Source organism: Equus quagga, chromosome 19 (genome assembly GCF_021613505.1).
Source record: "Equus quagga isolate Etosha38 chromosome 19, UCLA_HA_Equagga_1.0, whole genome shotgun sequence".
NCBI lineage: Eukaryota > Metazoa > Chordata > Mammalia > Perissodactyla > Equidae > Equus > Equus quagga.
Window position 1 is genome coordinate 41,690,129 of NC_060285.1, and position 15,299 is coordinate 41,705,427.

Genomic DNA, 15,299 nt, shown 5'->3' on the forward strand with positions numbered 1-15,299 from the left:
GCCATGTCTGCACCCGGGATCCCAGTCGGCGAACCCTGGGCCGCCAAAGAACATGCAAACTTAACGACTGCCACCGGGCTGGCCCCAGTTGTTGTTTTTAAGGGGAGAATAGCATTTGGGTCTGTCATAACTTTTTTCTTTCTAGTTATTTGGTTCTGTAGGGGTTTTTGTTTGTTTTATATTGGTCATCCATAGTTCTTCTCATAGAATGAGTACATTTTCTTTTAGACTCCTTTTAGTCCTCTTATATACTCCAACATTCTTGGTTAGTTATACCATGCTTCTAATTCAGTGATTATCAACCTTTTCGATTAGGACTACTTTACACTGGTAAAAACTTTTAAAGACCCAAAGAGCTTTTGTTTAAGTGGGTTAACCTATTGATATTTACTGTATTTTAAATTAAAACAACATTTTAAAATGTTTATTATCCGTTTAAAATAAGAATAATAAACCCATTATACTTTAATGTGAATAACATATTTTTATGAAAAATAACTGTGTTTCTTTCCCCCCTTCCCCCAAAAATTGGGTGAGAAGAGTGCTTTGGTTTCCCACAGGGTCTCTCCACCTTGGCACTCTTACCTTCTTGGGCTGGATCATTCTTGTCGTTGGGGCTGTCCTGTGCGTTGTGGGATGTTCAGCAGCATCCCTGGCCTCTATCTGCTACATGCCAGTAGCACTTTTCCCAGGTGTGACAACCAGCAATATCGGTAGACGTTGCCAAATGTCCTTTGAGGGACAAAGTCATCTTTGGTTGAGAAGTACTATTTTACAGTTTTTGCAAATCTCTTTAATGTCTAACTTTAAAAAAGACGCTTGGATTTTCGTATCTGCTTCTGCAATCAATCTGTTGTGATATAATGATTTGATTGAAATATATGAATAAAATCTGGCCTCACACACATATCTAGTCAGAAAAGGGAGTTTACATGAATAGCTTTTCTACGTAATTGTGGATATTCTTCTTTGATACTACACCAAAACTTGACAAGTGGTAGTTTCTTAAATGCTGCTTGTAATATGGAATCTGAAACCGTATCTAAGCTTTTCTTACTCCATTAAATTAGAATCCATTGATCTATCTTGAATTTGAATGACTCTTTACTCATGCATGATTTTAAAACATCATGCATTAGTCATTTGGAAAATAGTTGCTGACTGTATTATGCCGATCTACCAAATGCTGACATATTTTAAATATAATACAAAGAAGTGCTTTGTGTATACTTCTCATTTTGTCACACGGAATATTCAAACCAGGTGTACTCAAGGTTTAAGATTAATTTTTATGCCTTGTGAAGGACATTTGTAAGTGAAACTGGCCTCCTTTTACTGCAAGGGCATGGCGTGGCAGTGAAGAATTCAGTGAATTGGTGCCTCTGCCTTGATTTGTGCTAAGGTGCCAGCAGTTTTACGTAACATTGCTTTTGCGCCATCAGTGAAAATGTCAACACAATGAAAAGTCTTATGAAACTAGTTTTGACTTTGCAGACCCTCTAAAGGAGTCTTGGGGACTCCCAGGGATCACGGATCTCATTTCCTAACTCTTAATAGATTCTGCTTCTTAGCTAAAGTTTATTTAGTCGAATCTTTGAACTCTCCTGCGGTACTACTGATAGCTGTGGTAGAAAGACTTATGCTTTTAAAACTGAGAACTTAAATTTGGTCTTTGAAAGCTAATATACACTTAAGTTATCAAGTATTTTTAAAAATTAAATTGTTAGATTTTGGTATTGCTACTGTTGAATTATCCTTTCTAATTAGGCTTTAGTTACTTCTTTTTAAAAGAGTATTAACTGGTAAATAGTAAGTAAAGTTCACTTTATTTCAGTGGAAAATGTTTTTCTAGTCAAGTGATAGATGGAAACATTTTTACCTAGCATTATTGGAACTGGAAAAACTTTATATAACAAGATAGAAATAATTACTGTTAACACTTATTGCTTAGTTGTTGAATAGACTTTTGGAAAGTTAGCATTTTTCTTGTCAAAATGCTTTTTTGAGGCCTGAAAGTGGATATATGGTACACAGTAGTGTAAATAAGCTTCATTAATATAAAATCTGAAAGGGTGCAGCTTACGGGTTTTTTTTTGTTAATGTGCAACAGAATTTTGACCGTAATAGATATGGTTCATCTGATTCGTGTATCTGTGTATTATAACATCTAGAGGAATTCTTTTTTTTTTTTTTTCTTTGAGGAAGATTAGTCCTGAGCTAACTACTGCCAATCCTCCTCTTTTTGCTGAGGAATACCGACCCTGAGCTAACATCCATGCACATCTTAGAGGAATTCTTTAACTTGCAAGTTGATGCAACAAAAGGGTTAGTTACAATAAGTAAAACTACCTTCATTTATATCTATCAAGAACATTTTCAGGCAAACAGGGAACCTGAGAGAATAGTACAATGAGCACTAATATTCCCATCATGTAGATTTAAGAAATTATTAACTTTTCGTTGTGTTTGTTTCATTTTATTTAGAGATGGGGCTGGAATATTTAGAGCAAATTATAGACCTCATGATATTGTATTGTATCCCAGAATACTTAATGCATCTCTAAAAATTAAGAACATTTTCTTGTATAACCATAAAACCTTTATTACCTCTGACAAAAATTAATGATAGTTACTTACTATAACCTAACATCTAGTCCATATTCAAATTTCCCCAGTTGTCCCCACGTCTTTTTACAGTAGGCTTGTTGAAACCAGGATCCAAGTAATGTTCATACATTGTATTTGGTTGTTATGTTATTGTATCTCCTTTAATCCTGAAGAGTCTCCTTGTTTACTTTTATTTTCTGTTGTGCCTTTGACTTTAAGAAACTGGGTCTGGGGGCGGGCCTGGTGGCGCGGCGGTTAAGTGCGCACCTTCCACTTTGGTGCCCGGGGTTCCCTGGTTCGGATCCTAGGTGCGGACATGGCACCTCTTGGCATGCCATGCTGTGATAGGTGTCCCACGTATAAAGTAGAGGAAGATGGGCATGGATGTTAGCTCAGGGCCAGTCCTCCTCAGCAAAAAGAGGAGGATTGGCAGCAGTTAGCTCAGGGCTAATCTTCCTCAAAAAAACAAAAAAGAAAGAAAGAAGAAGAAACTGGGTCAGTGTCCCTAAAGAGTGTTTGACCTTTTGGATTTGTTTGATTGCCTCTTTGCAGTATTGTTTAATTTGTTCCTCTGTCGTCTATATTTCTGTCAACTAGAAGTGAAATACAAAGGCTTGATTGTGTTCAAGTTGAACATTTTGGAAGATTGTTTTGTAGGGGGTGTGTACTACTTCATGCTGCATCACATGAGAATCAGTTAGATCTGATTGTCCCACAGTTAGGGATGTGAAGCTGATCAATAGGTTCAGGTGGTGACACCTAATTGAAAGTTGCATTTTTTCTCCTCTTATGACCTGAAAGTAAAATAGATGAAGTTGGCACCCATCAACTTTTCACTTACAAGTGTAAGTACCCTTTGATGATCATTGAATCAGTTACAGTAGGGGTTGAAAAGTGGTGATTTTCTACTTGTCATTATTTTTACATCTGTTACTGAAGTTTTTTTGTAAAGAAGAGATCTTAATTGTCTTAGGGCTACTTAGTAAACGTTGAAATATAGTTCCCACAGGAAGGCAGGATAAGTGGTTATTTCCTCCTAAGTACCAGTTTTTAGATTAATTATTTTGGCCTTTAAAATTTTTTTAACATCATAAAGAACTCACCTATTTTATTATACTCATTATGTTTGAATCATTGGTGAAATGAAGATAATAATAGTATCTACCACATTGACTTTTATAAGGCTTAAAATGAGTTAATACATATAAAAAGCTTAGAACTTAGATAACCACTCATGATAGCTGATTAATAATACTAACAATAATTATTGTCATTACTATTATTATTATTATTTTGAGTAAATGATTCTATTTAGGTTGGAAACTGATATTTCAGTCTTTGCTGTACTTCAGCATCTTATAGAGGCTCATTTAGAAATTCTTTTAGTGTAGATGGCCCATGTATAATTTTTTATTTTTTAGTTATTTTTATTATTTTTTAATTTTTGCATTTAAAGCAGCCACAGTGTTATATGTTGATTTGCACCTGAATGTTCCTGGGTGGGTTATGGCTAAATTAATATTTATAGAGTGAGTTACATATTGAAGTCAACCTATTGGCTTTTCATAATGCAAAATATCTCCCTCTGGTTTACCTACTGAAATTTCCTATCATAGTTTTCAGAAGTTTCTTTGAAATAATATATCCAGTAACTCTTGATTATGGTGAAGATAAACTGCTGGAGGAGATAAACAAATGTCTAGAAAACCTCTTTGATCTGTCTACCATGTGTCAAGTATTCTTGGTCAGTGTTTCAACTTCTGAATGGAAAGAATTAAGAGTTCCAAAAACTTATTGATAGTGATAATGACTAACATTAAAGCTCCTCATGTCTCTGAGTGCTTTTTCAGGCATTAGCTCCTGGAATTCTTATAAGAACTTTATGATATATAAATGATCCTCTCTATTTCACAAACAAGGAAACTGAGCAGTTGGTAAGAGTGATTTCCTTGACCCGGTGCACACAACTGGGATGTGATAGAGCTAGAATTTGAGCCTAGATGTTATGACTCCAGAGCTTGTTCTTTTTAAGATTCAATCAGTTTAGTCTTAAATTTTTTGAAGCTCAAATTTTTGAAATTTTAACTCTGTCTTGTATGTCTTTTGATATAACCCCATAATGTGTACAATGCTTTATGTAGAGATAATTGTTTTCGGTTGTTTTGAGTAATATCTAGGAGTGCAATTGTGGAGTCATATGGTGAGTGTTTTACTTTATAAGAAGTGGCCAGACTATTTTCCAAAGTAATTGTGCTATTTTACATTCCTCCTGGCAGTGAATGAGCATTTCAGTTACTCTGTATTCTCAATTTTTATTATTTTTACCCATTCTAGTGAATGAGTAGTAATATCACAGTGTGGTTTTACTTTGCATTTCCCTGATAACTGATAATGTTGAACATCTTTTTACATACTCATCGGGCACTTGTATATTTGAAGTGTCAGTTCAGAGTTGTTGCCCGTTTAAAAAATTGGCTTATTTGTCTTAAAACGTTGTCTTATTATTGAGTTTTAAGAGTTCTTTATATATTTAAGTATCGTCCTTTGCTAGCTTTGTGTACTCTATTTTCTTCCAGTCTTGTCATGCCTTTTCATTCTCTAAATGATTTCTTTTAATGAACAGATGTTTTTAATTCGGGTGAAGTCCGATTTATCATTTCTTGTCCTGTGACTCAAGTTGTTGTACATATTGTTGTTTTTTCTATTAAAGAAATCTTTGTCTACCCTAAGGTTATAAAGAAGTTTTCTGGAATTTCTTTTAGAGGTGTTGCAGTGTCAAGACTCTGCTCTCTCTTCATTTTCATTCCTACCATCACCGTCTTAGATCAGGTCCTTATCACTTCACGCCTCCATTACATTGTACCACAGCCTTCTAACTTCTATTAGGACCTCGCTCTCCTACATGCCAGGCTCATCTTTTTTAACAAAACAGCCAAATAGAAAATCATTGTTACATGTTAAGATGAGATTATGATGGGATTGGGGTTATTATAGTTGTGTATGGCCAGAAAATACATGGATCCTATGAGGTAGGTATCTGAGGGAAATAATATGAATAAAGAGAAACAGAAGATTGTAAATGAAAATACCATGTTTTATTATTTAAACTTGTAACTGAAAACTTCACTGGATGCCTACATTTATCTCTTTCATTCTCAAAATGTCAGTGCCAACTATTGCCTAGAGCAGTGGCTTCTGAGTTGGGCTGTGTCTGAGTATCACCTGGGAGCTTTGCTTAGATAGAGATTCTACTGCAACTTTTCAAAATCTCTACGGTGAGGTTGTGTATTTATAAAGGTCTCCAAGTATATCTGAGTAGCAGCCTTTGGACAAGCAAGTGGAAACCAGCAGTCAAGAGCATAAATTGCAGATTCTGTGAGCTGGTAGTCAGAACTCTTAGAATGTTTGATTTTACTCTACCCTTCTAAATTCATTTTGTGTCTGCCCTCATCATGAACCCAGCTAGATGGCTTTCTTCACTGTTTCCTAGCAATACTGTGCTTCTATTTATCCTCATCCTCCACTTTGGAAAGTCTTCTCCTTTCCCTTTGCTTGTCTAAGTACTTCTCAAATCCCAGGGTCCTGTCGGTAAAAGAAGGCCTCCTAGTATGGGTCAGATCAAGAGTGCTTCTGTAAAATTCTTTGTTGAGACCTCAGAAAGATTTAAACAATGCCTCTTAGAGCCTTTCAGCTAGACAAAAGGCTTCAAAGAGTCTCAGAAGCGTTCCTTTTTAGAACGTCTCAGCTAGTCAAGCTTCTAAAGTTCTTAAGTCTGCTGTCTCACAGCACCATGACACTCAGCCCAAAGTAGAGAGTGGCCTATCTCAAAGAGATTTGTGGATGTGGCATCTGTCTATTGGGGTTAATTCCAATAAAATTAATAGGAAGCCCAGAAATTTTTTACAAGAATGGTACTATTGAAGCACCATCAACTTAGAAAAAGCGAGACATAATTCAACTAAAAAGAGCCTTTATGTGTGTGGGAAATCCAAATCTTGTATGGGCAAGAAGCAGGCTAAGAAAGCTAAACTGTTGCAAACGTGGACCGTTTCTTATGAAATAAGAAGAATGATTCAGAGGATGCAGCCAAGAGCCCAGAGGGCATAGTCAAGAGCCACAGAGGACTATTTTCAGGGAACAGAACTGTGTTCTAATCAAGTTGCTGATGACATGCGCCTGGCAGATTTCACAGTTGCTGTGACACTGTTACATGTCTTCTGTGTAGCTCCTCATCCCCTACATCTTTTGAACTCAAGTGTCTATTAGAATCCTATCTTTGGCTTACTGCAGTGGGGCAGATAAGTTATCTTTTGAGGTGATGGGATTTTGGCTTATGAGGAGCTGTATCTATAGAGCTGTGTGTGAGCAGCTAAAGCCATCTGCACTTGAACCTGATTTAGAGAAGATTCTGGCCTTACAGCCAATGCTGTAATAGGATGACATTTTGGTGGGAGGCAGTATTGAGTGTATTTTGCATTTGGAAGGAATGTGAATTAGGTGGACTGTGGTATATTTCATTTTCAAAGATGAATGCAACAGTATCTTTTATCTCATGTGCTCTTTGACTAGTGTCCTTACAACTTGCTCATCAAGAAATGGAGTCTATTCCTCCTCCACTCCTACCCCTATTGAATCCAGGCTGGCCATGTGGTTATTATGACTAATAGAATGTGACAGAAGTGACATAATAGGATTTTTGAGACCAGGTATTAAAAAGACCTGGTACCTTCTGCTTTTGCATATTGGAGGAAGCCATCTTCCATGTAAAAAGTCTCACTATCCAGGTACTACCATGCTGTGTGGAAACCCAGCACACACAGCCCCCAGCTCTTCTAGTTATTCCAGATGAAGGACCAGATGTGTGAGTGAGGAAACCATATTGGGTGTTCCAGCAGATGCTCTGTGGATCAGAGACAAGCTAGTCTCCCTTGCCTAAATTACAGATTTGTGAGCAAATAATTTTAGTGTTTTAAACCACTAAGTTTTGGGTCATTTATTGCACAGCAATATATAAGTGTAATAGTAGGGAACACAAAATGATTAGAGTTGCATTTATAAATTTAGAAGAATACAGTGTATGTGAGAAGACTCATTCCTAGACTGCACTGTCCAGGTGAGGTGAATACAGCCTGGATGAGAGTGACAGTGATGGCAACTAAAAGTGTGGAGAGACGCTTAGAGGGAAATTGGTCAGGGATTAGTGATTGATTAGGTGGGGGTGACATGGAAAGAGAGAAGGAGGAATCACCAGTGACTCCTAGATATTTGCTTGAGAAACTAGGTTAGTAGTTTACCTAGGTAGGGAACTAGGGAGGGAGACAATGTTTGGGGCAAAGATGCTGAGAACTCCAATTTTGGACATTGTGAGTTTGAAATATTTTAAAGTTATCCACTTGGAGTTATTCAGGAGGAAACTGGCTTTATGGGTTTGGGATTTAATAGACAGTTCTGCACTGGACATGTCAATTTGTTTTTTGTTTTGTTTTTTCCAAGGAAGATTAGCACTGAGCTAACATCTGCCAATTCTCCTCTTTTTGCTGAGGAAGATTGGCCCTGAGCTAACATCCGTCCCATCTTCCTCTACTTTATATGTGGGACGCCTACCACAGCGTGGCGTGCCAAGCAGTGCCATGTTTGCACCCGGGATCCAAACCGGTGAACCCCGGGCCGCCAAAGCTGAACGTGCACACTTAACCACTGTGCCCCCGGGCTGGCCCCTGGAAATGGCAATTTGAAAGTCATCTGCCTAAATAGAGTAATTGAAGACAGAAAGTTAAAACAATCATGTAGATTAGTTTAGTCATTCCCAGACGGCATTTTTTTTTAATGAAATAGAATAGGATCAAAAGATTAGAGCTTATCTGTGAAATTTTTATCTGGTACTGATATGTATACACACACACTCACACATGCACACACTTGACGTAAAATATATTTCTCATTGTGAGTTGTGAAAAGTTTGGGAAGATGTGTATCTTGAGAAAAGAAGAGAGTTGGAATACAGTCCTAAGAAATGTCAACATTTAAGGATCTGATGGAGAAGGGATTGGCCAAGGAGAATTGTAAAGTGGTGTTGTATCCCAGAGGAACGAAACAGAGTTTTACAAAGGAGAGGAGTGACCTACAGTTCTATATACAGCACAAAAGTGAGGCCAGGTAAGACAACTGAAAAATTGTCCATTGACAAGATAGCCTGGCTAACTTTTGTGAAGTCAGTTTTGAAGTCAGTGATGAAGGCAGAAGCTAGATGGCAATAGAATGAGGAGTGAGAAAGATAAGGAACTGGAGATAATTAAGATAACAAATTCTTTTCGGAATTGTGCCCCTTAGGAAGGGGGAGAAAAGTGTGTGGTAACTAGAGAAAGACATGGGCAAAAAGGAGATTTATTTTAAGGTAGGAGATATTTGTGCATGTTTAAACATTGACAGGACAAAGTCAGTAGAGAGAAATACAAAATATTGGAGAAAGATGGGGGAATTTATAGGGCAGGTTCTCAGAGAAGGCAGCATGGATTGAATCCAGTGTGAAGGTGAAAGGATTGATTGGACTAGGAATACAGCTGGAAAGTGGAGGAGCCGTGATAGTGAGATTGCCAAGTAGTGTTTAGGCCTCAGTTGAGGTTGGTATCAATCTGCCCTAGTGTGGGATTTTCTTCTGTAAGGTTACACTTTTACTAGGTGTGTGCAGTAAAAGAATAGTGGCAGAGTGAGTGTGGGATGCTGGCAAGGGAGTGGAGGTTTAATGGATGAGTTTGGTGAATTGCTTTGCTGGAAGTGGTGGGATCTGTAGGAGGAAATGTCAGAATCAGTGGGCGGCTTAGAGGCATTGTGTAGGTGGCTTTGTGGGCTGAGGCAAGGGCTGTCCAACAGAGGAATACTGAACTGATAAAACAGTGGAGGATTAGAGTAAAAGGAAGAAAGTTGTAGAGAGTAAATGTCTTTGTTAGCTCCTCAGGGCAGAGTTTGTCTTTTTTTTCTTTTTTTAAATATTCCCCCGTGCCTAGCGTAGTACCTGGAACACAGCAGGAACTTTTGTGTTTAATAAGAGAATAAGTGTCTTTATTGAGCATTTGTTGTATGCTGGTCCCTGTCCTTGTGAAACTTACAGTCTCATTTCTTAATGAATAAATGCAATTTTGGGGGTGGTCTTCATGTGCTGGAAGCCTGTTCTCTAATATGAACCTCACATGGAATATTGTTCCTGTGTTTGCTAAAGAGAGAGTCCTACAAGATAGTGGATGACCATGTAGCAGGAAAAAAATGGCATTTGTTTTGGTGATTGCTGGACTCATATGAATATCTCATTTTTTGAGTACTTACTAAGTTTGGTTATTATGTTAAAAGTTGTATGTGCCACATTATATTTAACTCTTGAAACAGCCCCATAAGACATAGGCACAGTTACTATAACTGCTTTAGAAGTGAGAAAACTGAAGATTAGGGATGTTAAGAAATTTGTTCAAATTTACACGTCTAGTAAATATCAGAGGCAGGTTTCAAACTCAGGACTGTCAAGGCCCATAGACTTAACTAATCCACTTTGTCAGAGTGAATTACAGTGTCAGCTGTTTTGTTTTTTGTTTTAGATGTGCTTAGTGCTAGAAATTTATGTTTTGCCAGTGCTTTGGAGTGACAAAGATTCTTACTGTTCCTGTTTTCTGGCTGAGTCTCCTTCATGAATATTGATTCATGTCGTTTAATGTAGGTCATTATCCCTTAAAAACAATTCTTAAATTTGTTGTTTGCAGTGTAGTTTCCTTCTATCATTTTAGGATTTTCTCTTCTTTTTTTGGAGGAACTGGAGAGACTGACTCTCCTCACTAAAGCCCACACACATCAAGACAGTCTTTTATTTGTTTTATGTTAGATTATGGTGGTAAATCAGATTATCCCAAACATTGTGTATTTGCTGGAGTTTTTCCCATATTCAAAGACTGAGTGCCAGTTTACTTCAAAATAGTTTTGACTTAAGTATGATTACAGTCTTTTAAAAAGGATGGTATTGGTTTTATGCTGATTTGTTTGAGCTTAATGTATTTCAGTTGTTTCTCAAGAAAGAAAGACATGTAGATTAATTAGGCTTGTTGTCTCCCTTTCCCCTCTACTTTTGAATAAGGACAATGCCAGGAGAGCCTAGAGACTAAATTATAGCTCATCTCATGGATAGTCGTCTGTTCCCTCTGGATCGTGTTTGAGATTGTCATCAAAGCTTGCTGAGTTACTGTAATTTATCTTGTAGCTACTCTTTCATTCTTTGGTCCTGATCAATTTTGCATGCTTTTGTTTTTAAAAAAAAATCTTTCAATTATAATGCTTTGTGAGCGAATATAAAATATTGCTTTGCCAAAACTAAAATGAGTTCATTTCAAACTAATTTTTAAATGTTTAAAATTTAAAACTTTTTGAAACTACAAGTTTTACCTGCATAGTCTTGTCAAAATTTAGACCATGCTCGGTTTATCTAGGCTTGAATTAAAATGTTTATGCTTCGTCTTGTGTTTCTCTTACCCTTTAGTAAATTCTCTTAAGCCTACAGAATCCCTTCGCCTTGAATGCTTTGGCAGCATTACACATGACATGATGGGTCTGTATCTACAACTTAACAGAAAACTGCAAAGTAAACGAGGACTCTTTTTGCAGAGGGTTTACTAGCGTGAAAGTGTTGTACCAGATTACTCAGTGACAGTTTTGGACATTGCTAATATAATCTCAGGTGATTAACACAGAGTAGTTTCATTAAAGCCGTTCGCAGACAAAAGGAGGCCTAGAAGTCAGTTTTCTCCATGAATGGAAGCGACTCCTCCTTCCTTGGTAAGGCATTTCTAGGGTCAATTTTGAACGTATATGAGACCATACACACGTAACATATGTGTTCTTGAATATATGTGTTATATTTCATGAAAGTCGTTGTACCTGAAAGAGAACTTGAATTTCTCCCTCCCCATCTTTAATGTTTTTTCCTAAATACGATACATTGATCTATAGCCATAGATTGTTTTCTTTAGAAATAGTATAGATCAGAGGTTATGTTAATTTTCTTCTGAGGTTTTGAATCCTCAGTATGTTAGATTTCTGAAGTAATTACATAAGACACAGTTGTTTGCTGGTTTGAAATGCTTTGTGTTTGGGTAGTTGCTTCATAGAGCTATGAAAGTACCTATTAAATAATGAGACACTATAATATTTGGCAAATAAAATAAAAATAAAATATTTTTCTAAATTTGTCTTGTGAAATGTTGCAATATCTGTGTTCTTCAACTGTTCCTATGCTCCTACAGGGGAAACTGAAATACTTTGAGAGAATTTATTGAAAAGTGAGAATGAATAATTCAGCTTTGTTTTAAGCATCTTTATAGAGATGAGAAGAGTTGTCTCATTCTTGCCAAGCCTTATTAATTGCCTCTTTAACAAAGCAGCAAGATGCGCATTAAGAACCATAGAGGATACTTTTTTCGCCATAAACATCCTTTATATATATATATATATATATATATATATATTTATTTTTTTATTTTTTACTTAAAATAACATTAAAGAATTGTCAAATATTCCCTTGAGTAGTTTGTCAGCTCTTTTCTGGTGGATTTCTCCCATTTGTTTCCAAGGTCTGAGGGGTTGAGATCTCCTTAGCAAGAGTGGTAAAAGAATTTCACCTCTAGAGTTGACTGCTACAATTTTCCATTCCCTATTTGACGCATGTAGAGGGAAGCTTTCTGCATTTTTAATAAAAGTATAGCAAGATATTACCATTTTAATTTACGAAGTAATATTTGCATAATTTCTCAGAGAAGATAAACAGTAATTTCATAGAAATTTTTCTGTTTCCTTTTCCTTTGGTTGTTATAACTTTGAACATACACAAATTTCATTTAAGAATGAAACAGTGAAAGGTTAGCAAACTCATCTCTTTCCAGGAGAAGGAAGTATGTTTGTGGGTACAGGATTTTCCAAGGGTCTCTTCCACCAGGCTGACCTTTATTTAGCCTGCTTGGCTTATATGTCTGTAATGGAAAGTGAGAACAAATCAAAAATGCCATCCTCAGCCATTATCTTCAAGAGTTTAATTTGTAATTGGGAAATTTAGGGACAAGAATTAGGGAAAACATCAGGAAACTTGAAAACATGTAAGTGAACTTTCAGTTCCTGTAGCATGGCAACCAAATGTTCAGAGAAAACTTCCCTAGTAAGAACATCAAAATGCTGAATACAGTGTTTTAAAATTTTATTTTTAAAGTGTGGCCAAACTGTCAGTAAATAAGGGAATTAATAGGAGGAGCATAATTATTGAGAGAGTGGGAGTCCAGAGAGATGATGAGCTCTGCAGCCACTATTTGTCAGGCACTTGCTGATTCCTGAAGATCTAAAGCTTGGGTTTTAACAAGAGGAAGGAGAAGAGGCTTGTGGCCCTTTCATGATGGAAATTTGGATTGGGGATCTCTCCACATGAAGTTAGGAGTCCTGAAGGGTAGCATTCTTAGTTTTAAAAAACTGGAAAACGTGCCCACAGGGGAAGATGGTGGTGTATTTGCCCCTCTTGGTGTTGACTCTAGGTAGAATAGGGGAGAGAGAAGCACAGATACACATTTATGTAGGCTTGGGACCAGAATTCATACTATCTCTTTGGCAAAAACAAAAACACCCCCAGTTTAGTTTAAAGTGATCTTGGGTTATGAGTATTCTCAGGTACCTGGAAGAATTGACATACATCTTCTTTTAGAGGGGAGTAGTTTAAACACAGGCCTCAAAGAATGACATATGAATTCCTAATTGAAAATCAAAAAACAAAACAACAATGAGCTGTTATTATGCACCTGTTAGAATGGCTAAAATCCAAAACACTGACAACACCAAATGCTGACAAGGATGTGGAAAAATAAAAAAACACATGAAGTAACAAGCCACCATCAGAGAGAATCTGTGTAAACTACTTACCATCCAGACCAAAGTCTGCACCAACTGGAATTATAAGTTTCAGAATGTAATTTAATGGGTTAAAGGCAATATTAAAGAAGATAATGCTGAGAAACCTTCAGAATTGATGAAAGACAACAACCCTCTGATTAAGGAGACCTCACAATTCCCAAGCGGAAAATCTGAAAAATAATAGTTTTGGTGCTCATACTTGACAAGAAGGAAGGCTGAAATGTAGAGAATTAAGTAAGCATTTAACTTAGAAGAATAATAGAATAAACCCAAAGTAGATAGAAGGGAAGAAATAATAAAGAGAGTAGACTTAGTTGAGAGTATAAGGAAAGACAGAGTTGGTTGTTCAAAAGGCTAATAAAATTATCAACCCTTTGGCAAGATTAAGAAGAGAAAAGAGGAAATAAACATCATTAGGAATGAAAAGGGGACACAAAAATATAGGCAGATGTTTAAAAGATAATATATACAACTTTAAGTCAATAAATTTGAAAAATTAGATGGAATGACAAATTTCTAGAAAGATTATGTCCTGAAATTGACTCAGCAACAAGCAATTCCAGTGACTTTTGTAATCTAGTAATATAGATTACGTTTACAAAGACAACATGAAGCCCAGATAGTTTTACAAACAAATTCTACCAAACATTTAGGGAGAAAAACAATTCCAAACTGACATTAATTCATTTATTCTAAAAAGCACCCCCCTCCATTTTAACATCTGTACGGTTGGGTTGGATCTTTAATTGATGGTGTTTTACAACTTTATTGCCATTCTTAAACACTTTATATCATTTCTGAATTTGGGATGTGTGTTACACATCTTATAATTGTCATCAGTCTCCTTCCCTCCTCTCATATTTTGTATCATCTCTGAAGACAGGAATGTAGCTAATAGTTGATGGCATCTTAGAATTGATGAAATCGAAAAAGAAGTATTTCCCTAAATGAGGCTTGTATTTGAAAAGCAGACAAGGACATTACAAGAGAGAAAAGTTACAAGACATTCCTGCTCATGAACCTACATGCAGAAATTCTAAACAAATTATCAGCAAACTGAATCAAGCGAGATATAAAAAAATAATAATACGTCATAAACACATTGGAGTTATTCCAGGAATGCAAGGATGGGTTTCATATTAGAAAATCTGTGGTTGTCACTTAACACTTGAAGAGAAAAACTGTCATCATCCTACTAATAAAGAAAACATATTTGAAGATTTTAACATACGTTCATGATGTTAAACAAACTCTTAGCAAATTAGGAATAGAAGGGAACTTTCTTAACCTTGTAAAGCAAATTAGGAACAAGAAAAAGTTGTGTACCATCTATACTTCATTTCAACATTGTATTTGAAATTTAGCTCGTGAATAAGGTAAAAAGAAAAGTAAAGGAAAAAGTAAATTTTCCTTTATTTGCAGCTAATGTATTGTATAGAACCTCTCCCAAATTCATGCATAAATTATTAAAATTATTAAAAAGTTACTGGATATATGTTAACTGCAGCTCTTTGTACCAGTAATAAATTATTAGAAAATGCAATTTAAAAAATACCACTTAACAGAGGCTGGCCCCGTGGCCGAGTGGTTAAGTTCGCGCGCTCCGCTGCATGCAGCCCAGTGTTTCGTTGGTTCGAATCCTGGGCGCGGACATGGCACTGCTCATCAAACCACGCTGAGGCAGCGTCCCACATGCCACAACTAGAAGGACCCACAACGAAGAATATACAACTATGTAGTGGGGGGCTTTGGGAGAAAAAGGAAAAAAA

The 15,299-nt window shown here is 36.5% G+C and overlaps 1 protein-coding gene across 13 annotated transcripts in view; it reads left to right on the plus strand.

Moving 5' to 3' along the window:
- OSBPL8 (oxysterol binding protein like 8) overlaps positions 1-15,299 on the plus strand; it is a 190,977-nt gene that overhangs the window by 89,114 nt on the left and 86,564 nt on the right. The gene's annotated exons all lie outside the window — the stretch shown is intronic.